At 31.8% G+C, this 12848-nt stretch overlaps 1 pseudogene; it reads left to right on the top strand.

Annotated features, from left to right (window-relative positions):
• The first annotated feature begins 11270 nt into the window (after positions 1-11270).
• LOC106775667 overlaps positions 11271-12848 on the top strand; it is a 2164-nt pseudogene continuing 586 nt past the window's right edge.

The following is a 12848-nucleotide window of genomic DNA, read 5'->3' as shown; positions in this document are numbered from 1 at the left end:
CTACGAATTAAACTATTTTGTATCCATCCTTTATGTAATAAATCATTAACTTGCTTATCTATCTCTTTTGTTTCATTGAGGTTGGTCCTATAGGCCGACCTAGTAGGAAGGCTTTTCCTGGGAATCAAATCGATTTGGTGTTCTATTCCCCTTAAAGGTGGCAAACCTTTTGACACCATCAAACAAATCATCAAATTCTTTTAAAAACTATTGTGACCCCTTAGGTAGAGATTCAAGTTCATAATTTATGGAAGTGAATACCTCTTTGCAGTAGAGAAGAAAGTAAGGTTGTCCAAGCAAAAGAGTTTTAGAACTTTCCAAGGTTTGTGATTGAACAACTTCTTTGGAAAAGGCACTAGGTTCCAAACTCAAATTCTTCTCTTTTTTTCACTTTTCTCTTTTCCTCCTTTTTATCTCCTTCCAATTTCTTTCTAAGATTTATCCTTTCTTACTTGTTGAGGAGTCAGAGGACACAATACAATCATGGAGAGACTTTTTGCCAAATTGCCAAGGCCTACCAAGTAAAATGTGTCCAGCATCCATTGGTACTACATCACAAACAATTGTATCATCATAAATTGGTACACTTTCTTGTTCCTTTACTATTATTCCTTCATCCTTTTTAATCCACTAAAGCTTGTAAGGCTTAGGATGAGGTTTAGTAGTTAGGCCTAATTTCTTAACCATTATTGAAGTACAACAATCACAACAATAGTCACTATCCATAATCAAAGAACATGTCTTTTCCAAATCCTTACATCCTGTGTGGAATAGGTTTTCTCTTTGTGATTGCTCTAATTCAACATGTTGGCTACTAGAAGCCTTCTCACCATTAGTAAATCACCTTCACAAGGCAAAGTTTCTTCGTCAGAAGTGGAGGTACTAGACTCACTACAATGAACAACACTCTATTTCACTTTCATGCTCTAGGATGTAAGTAGACCTTTTATTACGACACTTAGATGCGTAGTGACATTTTTCCCCACATCTAAAACATTTGGTCTCTTTAATCGTAATGTCTTTTATTTGAAGGTTTTTTTTAAAGGATATTTCTCTTTTTCCTTTTCCTTTTCCTTTTCCCTAGATCCCTCATATTTTTACTTGTAGGAATAACCCTCCCTCTTTGAATCTTTCCTAAGGTAGGAAGTGGTAGGGCAATCCTTCCTAGTGGTGGTTTTTCTTTTTAATTGTTGCTCCACTTTAACACACAATTGGACTAGATCATTAAGGTCATTGTAAGGTAAGAGTTTTACCTTATCTCTAATGTTATAGTTTAATCCACTTTGGAATCTAACAATTGTGATAATTGGATCCTCTCTTATTCCCTAGTGCAAAAACAACGTATAACGTCACGCATTCAACATCCAACCACTGAATAGCCAATGTTAAAAATGATCGGTGACATTTTTGTAAATAAATGTAATTGTAGAACGTCGAAGCCCCATACAATTCGACATTCTATTATGGTAATTATTTAAATTGGCATGTCATTCTCTTTCTTTTTTTCATTTAAACCACCAATAATACGTCGAACTCTATAAGGGCTTCAACATATTATTTGTCATCCAGAAGTCAAAAAGTAACTCCTTAAACCACATATAATACGTCGAATTCTGTAGGGGCTTCGACGTATTATTTTTCAGCCAGAAGCCAAAGAGTTACCCCTTTTTAATTCTTTTTTCTTTTAAACCACCAATAATATGTCAAATTTTGTAGGGCTTCGACGTATTATTTGTCAACCAAAAGTTTCTCCCTTTTAATTTGAGCGAGAGATTGAAAATCCATTCAGCAGTAAATTCTATATGAGGATAATTGTTGAGATTATTGATAGGGGGATCACAGGTTTAGCTTAACCCACAATCTCAGTGATAATTGTGTTTTTGATGATGACAACACATAATTAATAATAGTACATGTGTATTATGTGTTTACATGTTATATGTTTTTGCTTACTATGTTATATATGTATAAGCATATCTGTGAACATGATTGTGTTGGTTATTGCATACCACTGTGTTTTATATGAGATTGTATATGTGTATGCATAACATAAGTTTTCGAAAATGAAAAACCACAAGCACTATTGTTGAACTTTAAAGTGTGGCAAAACAACAGTTTTAAGTCGATTAACTTATTGGGTAAATCGATTAAAACTCGTGTGTTTGCACAAATTCTTTTCAAGTGTACTGTGAGATATTTTGAAGAGAAAAGTTTTCAAAAATGTTCTAAGTTTTTTACTTAATCGACTGCATGAAACTTGTATTCGACTAAGTTAGTTGTTGATTTGAAAACTGGTTAAATGCTTGGCATAACTGTTTTAACGGTCATATTTTTTAATATGTTGACCAAACATTTATTATAAATCGATTACATTAATTGCGCTTTCAATTAATGAGATTGACTGCTATTATTCTGTTATAACTACAAAGTGCATTCAACTGGATTGATAGCCTAATCGATTAAAACGCGTCTGTTTTGTGATATACTATATATTAATGCCTGATTTGAATTCTGTAAGAAGAAGAAGTTTTTGACACTTCCATATCTTTCAGAAAACGCTGTAATATCTTATAGAGGAAAGAAAATCTCCAAGAACAAAAGATCTACCGTGGCGATTTAGAGTCTTGAATGTTTCTTGCACATCAAGGTTTACTAGGTTTGAACGATTGATCTCTCTACACAACAAGGTGTATTCTGCTTGATCAGGACCTATTGCAATCGTGAGGATTGGCTGGTTTCCCTGTGGTGTTTATAGGAAGAAGAACTGTGTTCTTGACTTTGAGGGTGTCTCAAAGGGTTTGACAGTAGAAGAGGGTGTTCTTGCTGTGTGTCTGTGTTGTTTACTGCCTATATTAGATTAGTGTGTTAGATAGGTTTTTTACATTTTTGACGTGAGGTCTCTGTAAAAACCTTGGTGTAAAAACTCATATCTTTATAGTTCATTTGCTTCCTGTGATTGGAAGGACACTAGATGTAGGCAGGTTGGCCGAACCAGTATAAAACTTAGCGTTTGAATTCTTTGATCCTTACACTTTTCATTAGAGTCGATTAACATGTTTTTGTATTCGATTAAGTGAATTGTTGCATTACATATCTTTTTACTTGCGATTCAAGAAAAGCATAAAGACATCCTATTTTGGGGAAAATATTTTAAAAGAAAACATTTTTACGTGTCACCAATTCACCCCCCCCCCCTCTTTGTGTGAGAAATAAAACACCTCTTTTTTAACAATTTCAATCAATCATAACTACATATAATCATTTTAAAACCAGTAACAACCTTAATTAGTTTGTTCTGATCCAAAAACAAAATGTTACAATGTAGAGCCCAAAAATCTAAGCACATACAGATTTACTCATTCAATTCAATTAACCTAAGCTTGTTTAAATAATTATAGCCTCTCTATTCAATTCTTTTACAATGTCCAATAAACATCAAGATTTATCATTTCATAAGGACATATCAGGCACAAGATAGACCTTTAGTCATCTCATATTCCTCATACAATGCAACATAACATTTTAAAACATGGATTAAGATTTAGAATTCAAAACTGAGTGTATCACTTGATCTATAATTTACTACTAAAATGTTGATTCTCGTATTCATGTAACTATTCATAAATATGTCTAAAATACTTCCACTTTCATATTATAACCACACAAAATAACTTAATCCACCCTAATACCTAAAACAATATCAATAAAACTCCTAAACTTACATTTTATCCTATTAGCACACAAACAACCATTTAATTCCAATATTTTTTGTGTCAAGCAGGCATCCAATCTTTGTCCCTTACCCCTATGTATTATCCAATCTAACCCAAAAAGTATGAATGACTATATTAACTCTAATAAATTATTACCCATGCCTTACAACATAGCACATCAAAAGTATTTTAAATATAATTCCCCATTGTAAGCATTTCACCAATCAGTAGATACAGTTTAATCGTATAATGAAACCAGATTCGTAGCCACACAACAAAGTTCATATATCACATCGCACACAACAAGTGAAACATATTATCATTACTATTTTCATGTTTATTATTAAAAAAAATTGCTCTATTTCTCACACGAAGAGGGGGAGGGGGGTGAATTGGTGTTATATAAAAACGATTGTTTTTCAAATCTTTTTTGCAAAACTGCAAGTCTTTAAACTTTTCTTGAATTGCAAGTAAAAATGTATGCAATGGAACAATATGCGTATTCAATACTAATATTATGTAATCGATTAAATGTAGAGAGATAGGGAGAAGAAAATTCAAACTCTGAGATTTATACTAGTTCGGCTAATGCTGCCTACATCCAGTGTCCTTCCACTCAACCCGAGATTGGAAGCCAGTGCACTATAGAGATATGAGTTTTTACACCAAGCGCTTTATAGCGACTACAATGTCAAAATGTAAATCACATCTCTAACTCACTAATATAATATAGGCAAAATAAAACAGACTAGCAGCAAGAACAATCCTCTCCCGTAGTCAACCCCTTTGAGATGATCCCCCTCAAAGTGAAGAACCATATTCTTCTTCCTATAAACACCATAGTGAAACCAACAACACTCAGCGTTTGCCAAAGGTTTTCCTGATCACGCAGTAAGCACCTTCTGTTGTGCAGAACGATCAAACTTTTTGAACGAATCAACCTTGGTTCTCAAGAAATCCTCAAGACTTGATCACCACAATAATTCTTGTTTCTTGGAGCCTTTTCCTCTTCTGTAAAACTTTAAAGCTTTAATCTGAAATAGATATGAAAGTGTTAAACTCAATTTTTTTTACAGAATTCAAATCATGCATCTATATGTAGTGTAAGTCAAATCAGACGTGTTTTAATCGATTATGTTATTAATCTAGTCGAATACATTTCACAATTATAACAGATCAATAGCAGTCAAAGCAAATAATTGAATGCTCAATTAATGTAATCGATTTGCAAAAAATGTTTGGTCAACATATTTAAAAATATGACTGTTGAGACAGTTATGTCAAGCAATGGAACAATTTTCAAATCTTTAACTAACTTAATTGAATGTATGATCCATGCAATCGATTAAGTTTTAACACTTAGTATATTTTTGAAAACTTTTCTTCTCAAAATCCATCATACCACACTTGAAAAATATTTATGCAAATACACGAGTTTTAATCGATTTCAACACTAACATAATCGATTTAAAACTTGTTGTTTTTGCCACAGTTTAAAGCTTAAGTTGTCTGATGACCTTAATTGCTTAATACACCATTGTAATCGATTCAGTCATACAGATATGCTTGGTGCATGTAGTTTTTCCATTACAAAACACATATTATGCATACACAAATATAATCACATTTCAAACACAGTAGTATGCAATAATATATCACGACAATATGCATGTATAATTCTCACAGTCAGCATAAGCATATATAACACATATAACGCAGTACATAAACATGTGTTTTTATTAACTATGTGTTGTCATCATCAAAAACATATATCACAAAGATTGTGGGTTCAACTAATCATGTGCTTCCCCTATCAACAATATCAAAATTTACAACCATCATAAACTAGAGACTTCAATTAGGAAAAACAGAACTAGAGATAGCTTTACATACACCATTCATCCAAAAATTACAAAGCAAGAAAGGTTAGTACCCCACACCTATTTCAGTTTTCCTCAACAATGCAATTCCTTAGTCGCGTTTTAGGTTTCGCTCTCCCTCTCTAGTCCATCCTCTACCTCACACCCACTCACTCTTAAAGTGTTTCTCTCATCCTTCCTAGCCATTAATTGTAAACTTTGAATTGTGTTGCTTGGTATCAGCCAAAGAATAGCGCAGCGGAATAAAAACTTAGAGTTTAGTGGAAAGCGTGTTCAGTCACTTTTAAGTTAAGATGGTCAGTTTTAAAAATAAATTTTCTAAAAGAAAATTTATCGAACAGTTGATGTGCAAATAAAAATAAAAGAGTGTAGGGAGTAGAAAAATCACACAAGTAATTTTTATACTGGTTCGATTCAAAAGAATCTACGTCCAGTCGTTAATCACTATAAAAANTGATTAACAGTTTCACTAAAAAATCAGTTTCACAAATTACAACAATAGTGAATAAAATATAATGATTAAACCTTCCTTCGACGAACGAACCAGAAGATGAACACTTTGCCAACTCGAAGAGAACCACTCCGACTTTCGACACATGAAACGCGAGCTTCTCCTGTTCACGAGACTAGGTAGAGCACCTTGCCAACTCGAAGAGAACTGCTCCGACTATCGACACACAAAATGCGAGCCTCTCCTATTCACGAGACCAGGCAAGGGAACAAAACTAGCTTTTGAGAACTTCCTCAGACAAACTGTATTCTACAAGAGCTTTCTGTTCAACAACGTTACTTCTAAAGTTCTCATAAGACCAATATATAGCCAGTTAGTTTGAATATGAAAGGTCAAGTCCCAACTGCCAATAATAATCGATTATTGTAAGTGATAATCGATTATTCAAGTTCGTTACAGGTTTTTCAAAATAACTTAGGCAGTTTTCAAAACAGACTTGTGATAATCGATTATTTGGAGTGATAATCGATTATTCCAAAGCAACATGGTTCTTCTGAAAAACTCAGAATAATCGATTATTGCTCCACATAATCAATTAAATACGTAACAACACCAAAAATACGAGACTTACATATTTAAGACTTTTCTAATACATTTATATTCTACAAAGTGCTTTTAAAGCTAAGTTATGACAACTTCATCAAGTCTTTCTTCTTGTATCATCATCAAAACCAATTATTTTCAAAATTTACCAATGCTCCTTATTAGTAACAAATTGAACCTTAAACCCTAACCAGGTTGCGATTTGCTTGGTCTCTAGTTTCCTTCTCCCCTTTGAACGTACAACACCTCACCTACTCATTTTATAAAGGTTTAATACCTATTTTGGTCCCTCCTTTGGGAAGGTTTGTTCAAAGTGGTCCCTTCTTTTTTCAAAAGTTCACTTAAGTCCTACCTTTTGCAAAAACTGTTCAAAGTGGTCCCTCCTTTTTTCAAAAGTTCACTTAAGTCCTACCTTTTGCAAAAACTGTTCAAAGTGGTCCTTTTTGCTAACGGCGTTAACTTTCTTAACGGCACAGCTACCAGATGGCTAATATTTGCTGAGGTGTAACGTTTTGGCTGTGCTGGCACTGTTGTGTGTTTTAAAAAAAATAATTAATTGTGACGTGGAATTTAATAAAATTAGGTTTAAATTAAAAATTGAATTTGGGGTTAATTGGGGGTAATTAATTAAAAATCCCATTAAGAACCTTAATTATTTCTGGAAATCTAAAATGGAGAAAAATCCCCAATCTGAATCCTAAGAACCCTAAAGTGAAACTAGAACCAGAAACCCTAAATTGGGGAAGAAAACCCTCAATCTGTTTTCGCCCCTCTGTTGTTCGAATCATGAAACTGCCATTGTTTCATCTCCTTCAGTCTACGTATTTGTTTTTTGTTGTGTTTGCAAAGATTGGAACACTGCTTCTTTAAAAGCATGGTCACAGATTAGATCAATGCAAGAGGTTGAGACATCTTTCCAGGAAAGAAGAATTAGAGCCCTCAATAGACATGTCAACTCAAATGAAGGTCCAAAAGAAAAAAAGAATGAGGGAAGAAAAGAAAAAAGAGACAAATCCGATTGAATCACATGCACAACATCCTCAACCTCAAACTTGTTCTAAACATGCACCTGCAGTTCGAGAAATAATTGAAGAATGCCCTGGACCCGAAGGGGCAGAATCCAGTGATGGCAAGCCACCTGAAACGTCAATCCAGGGATTTTTATTTCCTACAGTGGCACTGTCAATAGACCCTAAAATCCCAGACCAAGCTTTCCGAAAAGACACAGCAACCCCAATAGCACTGGGAATTGGTCAGATCTGCTTGGTGACCTGCTTTCGCAAATTGCAAATGGTCTAGGGCTTATTGACTTTCTCAGTTTTCGTTGTGTTTGCAAAGATTGGAACACTGCTTCTTTAAAAGTGTCACCGTATGATAAATCTGTTCTGTGTGATCCATGGTTTCTAATGTATGGAGGAGAAGGTTCTAAGTGTTCTCTGCTAAGCCATCAGAACAATTGGGATAAAGATGATAGGGGAAGTCTTTGTTAAACCTAATTTTAATTAACCCCAATTAAACCCAAATTCAATTTTTAATTTAAACCTAATTTTATTAAATTCCACGTCACAATTAATTATTTTTTTTAAAACACACAACAGTGCCAACACTGCCAAAACGTTACACCTCAGCAGATATTAGCCACCTGGCAGCTGTGCCGTTAAGAAAGTTAACGTCGTTAGCAAAAAGGACCACTTTGAACAGTTTTTGCAAAAGGTAGAACTTAAGTGAACTTTTGAAAAAAGGAGGAACCACTTTGAACAAACCCTTCCAAAGAAGAGATCAAAATAGGTATTAAACCTTTTATAAATGACGAGTACTAAGGACAAAAAGAATTAATAGACAAATATAATAAACAATTTGTAAAATTTGTAACGAGGGTAGTACCTCTTCAACTTTGTAAGTACAAAATTGAACTAATTATTAAAAAGTTTAGTAAATTTAGGATTATCTATATTTTAGTTAATTAAAATTTCTATCATTACTAATCAAAATTAAATTATTTAGTTTAAACTTAAGACTTCTAAGGTGTTAGAATAAACATATTATTTCTTTTACTCATGTGGTTCGGTGACGTCAAAGACTATATTAGGACATTCCAATTACTCGAGTTAAATTAAATGCACTGAAGTTAATGATGAAATAAAGTAGAGTAAGAAGAAAAGGAATGCGTTATGAAAAAAGATATCAATTATTTCAAATAACTTTTCAAATAGGATAATGATATTTAGACATTATTTTTTTGACAATATTTGAACATTGATTACGTGTCAATCTGTGATTGGTCAAAAATTACTCCTCAATAGTGTTTATGATTATTATTATTGATTATGGAGTAATTTTTGACCAATCACATATTGACATGTAATCAATGTTCAAATGTTGTAAAAAAAATGTTGTCTAAATATCATTATCCTTTCAAATAACTTTCATGAAATTGTAATTTTCAAACTAGGAAGAAAAGAAACTAAGATTTGAGATATCTTAAAATTGTTTGAAGTTTCCATCATGTCACAAAAATCCCTTTAATCAAATCATAACTGTGTTTGTTCATGTGTGTACCCTTTGCAAGAAAAATAAATAGAATGAAACTGTGAATTTCAATAAATAAAATAATATTGAAAATCATAATTCATTCACCTTTTAAACGTGATCTACATTCTTGACAATATTTTAAGATAAAGTAATCTTCAATAAGTTAAATCTAATTACTAAAATTTTAAATTCACTTTATGATATATATTTTAAAATTAAAATATAAGATATAATGATTAAATATTTATAAATATATTTTATGATTATGTAAAATAAACAATAAAATAAAAGTTGTTTATTTATAATAAAAATCTATTTTATTTTACAATAATTTCATAAATTAAATGTTTTATTTTAAATAATAACTCATTTTATTTTACATGATTTAAACTAGCATTATTTTATTTTAAATTACATTTTAGAATTAAATTATAATATTACAATTTTATCAATTAAAATATTTTTTAATCTATTAAATCAATCACATCACACAAACTTTCTTCTCATTTTTAAGCATCTTTCTCTTTATCCAAACAATTTTACACAATTAAAACACACATTATACTTATATGTTAAAAACCTTAAGTTAGTCGAATGTTATTTGGGGTGGCAATAAAGGGTGGGTGAGGCAAGGATGCTCCCAAACAATTTTAAACCCTATTTTTTTTTTCCTTTTTGTAAAAAATCATATTACTAATTTTTTTATTCTCTGTTTCTGGTTCTTTTTTGTGTTTTTTTCTCTCTTGCAAAATACAAGAAAGACTTCTCATTCATTATATTTTCTCGTTATAGAACAACACAATCAAATAGCAGTTTAATCACTTTATACATGACTATTAAGTTTGATAAAAATATATTTATTAATTTTGTTTCATTTTGTTAATAGAGTTAAATTATATATGAAATTTGTCGGAATTCTTTAACGCTATATATAAATGAAAAAAAAAAAATTATATAAGATTTATTATGTAAATTAGTTTAATGATCAAATATTTTAATTTGATTTCATTTGTAACATTTACAAAATGAACAAGAGAAATAAATAAAGAAAAATGATAAAATTGTGTATGTAAAAATTATAATATTTGAATAAATAAAAGTAAAGAATTTTTCTCTCTCCATCTATTTTGCTTATTAAAAGAAGGGTTAAATATGTTTCTAGTGGTTATATTTTGGGGTAATTTTGGTTTTAGTTTCTCTTTTTTAAACTAAGGTAACGAAACGTGCTTGAAACAACAAATAAAGTTAAAAAATTTTGGTAAAAAGGACTAAAACTAGAGTTTTGTAGAGTTCAAAGACTAAATTGTACCTTAGTTTAAAACAGAGACTAAAACCAAAATCATCCTAAAATACTGTATTAAAAACATATTTAACCCTTAAGAGAATACATTAAAAAAATTAAAATTTCGGTAAAAAGTTTTTTTTACTAATTAAACTGACTTTAGATAAAAAATCATTTTCTACTGTATTATTTTAACAAAATAATATATTTTTTTCATCACAGATGTTTATTTAAGGAAAAGAAAGCAAATTGCGTTTTTTTCTCATTGAAAATTTAATGTTTCGTATTTCTCTATGTCACAAAAAAATATCCTTTTTACGTATTTTCTTACCAAACAAAAGAACTAAAAACAGTATTTTCTGTCTATCTCTTTTTTTTTTCCTCTATATTTACGTTTCATTCTATGACATTTGTAAACAAACAACACAGGAATAAAATGTACTAGTTTGCTTAAAAATCAACAACAATAATTCTAAAATGTAGTTGTAAATATCACTTAACAATGTAACAAGATATAATACATATGTCATTAATTGGACCAATACATCTTTACCCTGAATTAAAACATACCTGAAGGAAGTCTTTTAATAAATGACTAATGATTATGTATGTAATGAAATATTAGAAAAAAAAAAAACATTTTCTGTCTTTATGAAATTTTATATATATTAACAGTAGACTTTATTCTAAACTATTTTACTAAGTTAAAATATACTTTACTCAATAAAAAAAAAAAGAATGTTTATTTTATATGAAAGGTATGACCCCAAAGCTAAGCAAATTTCATTTATACCCTAAGATTCATGAGTTTCTAAGAACTAGGTCCACAGTCCAAACGGGAAATTCCTGTTTTGTCCAAATCCCAAATAAAGACCAAAGGCCTCTTTTGTTCTCTTTTCTCTGTAACAAGCTCTTCCGGTGTTGATCTCGATCTCGTCTTCTCAAACACTCTACTCTTTCTCCCTCTCCATTCTCTCTCTCTTTAACGATAACCCTCATGACCGTGATGATGCCAGTACCCATTGACGTAAGCCTTCATTCCCTAACCTTAACCGCACACACAGCACAGCATTCTCTCTCAGCGCGCATCGTTTCGCTCCTATTTATTCACAATATTAACTCCAGTGTTGTGCTTATCTTCAAGCGGTTCTTCGCCCAACGGCGAGTCATGTTATTCAATTTTGCTTTCTCCACTTCCGAGTGGTGCACTGACGGGGTTTTGTTTTTTTTTTTTCTTTTTATGTTTTGTCTTTGTTTTGATCTGAGCGAGGGAGCGTTTTGCGCTATTTCACGATTTGTAGTGCTTTTTGCGGTTTCGATTGTAGGGTTTTGCCTTTACAGTTGGAGGTTTGGTGTGCGGTGGATCCGAACTTGGGTGACTTGGTTGGTTTTGGATTTTGTTTTTGTGCAGCAGCAAGAGGACGAGGAGGTGCTCGTGCACACGGATTTGCCTGAGAACAATCACCAACCTATGGAAGGTAGTTCTCATTTTGTGTTCTCGCTATTCCTTTGATCTGGGCTTAGTTTTTTTGTTTTCAGTTTTGGGTGAAGTAGCTGGGGGTTTTTTTCAGCGTCCTTAGCTTCTGTGTGATTTAATTGAATTGTTTTAGAGATTCGGGAAAATGGTTTATGCATTCCTGCTTGGAGAGAGAGGGGGAGAGATGAGTGAATTTGTTTTTAAGGATTTTAGGTTGGGCTAGTTTTTAGTTTTTAAAGTGAAGGACATTCATTAGCGAGTCTATGCTTTGGGATTTTGATTGTTTTTTTAATAAGAAATGTTTTTCAGCCGAAGATTGAGAACGGAAGATAATTTGCATCCAATCATTGATTGATTTGTATTTGAAAGTTGTGCAGTTTTGATTCAATTGTTTATTATGTAATTAATTAAGTAACTTCATTTTACTTGTATTCCTGGTTTGTTATTGGAGGGTAGGGTCACACTTTTTTATTTCTTTGGGGACTAATTTATGGTTTCAGGTTATTCCAGATTTGATAGGTGATTGTTCCTTTTTTTTTTGTTGTTTCTTTGATGATCGTTAGTTGTAGCTCAACCTTAAACTGTCAATACTGTGGAGAGTTAGCCTGTTGAGGATCCTCCATGTCTAGATTCACATGGAGAATTGACAACTTTTCGAAGCTGAATACCAAGAAGCTCTAATCGGAAATATTTGTTGTTGGTGGCTATAAATGGTATTTTTCTGAGATTTACTAAACTGGTTAATAATTGTCAATTTTCTTGAATTTGATCTGGCATGTATACTTGTTTCCAGTGATTATCACTTTCAAACTTTGTTTTTTTTTTTTCAACAGGCGTGTGCTTATTTTCCCAAAAGGAAACAATGTGGACTATTTGTCCATGTATTTGGATGTTGCAGATTCAGCTAGTT

The sequence above is a fragment of the Vigna radiata genome, chromosome 10 (genome assembly GCF_000741045.1).
Source record: "Vigna radiata var. radiata cultivar VC1973A chromosome 10, Vradiata_ver6, whole genome shotgun sequence".
NCBI lineage: Eukaryota > Viridiplantae > Streptophyta > Magnoliopsida > Fabales > Fabaceae > Vigna > Vigna radiata.
This window is presented reverse-complemented; position numbering and strand designations above follow the sequence as displayed.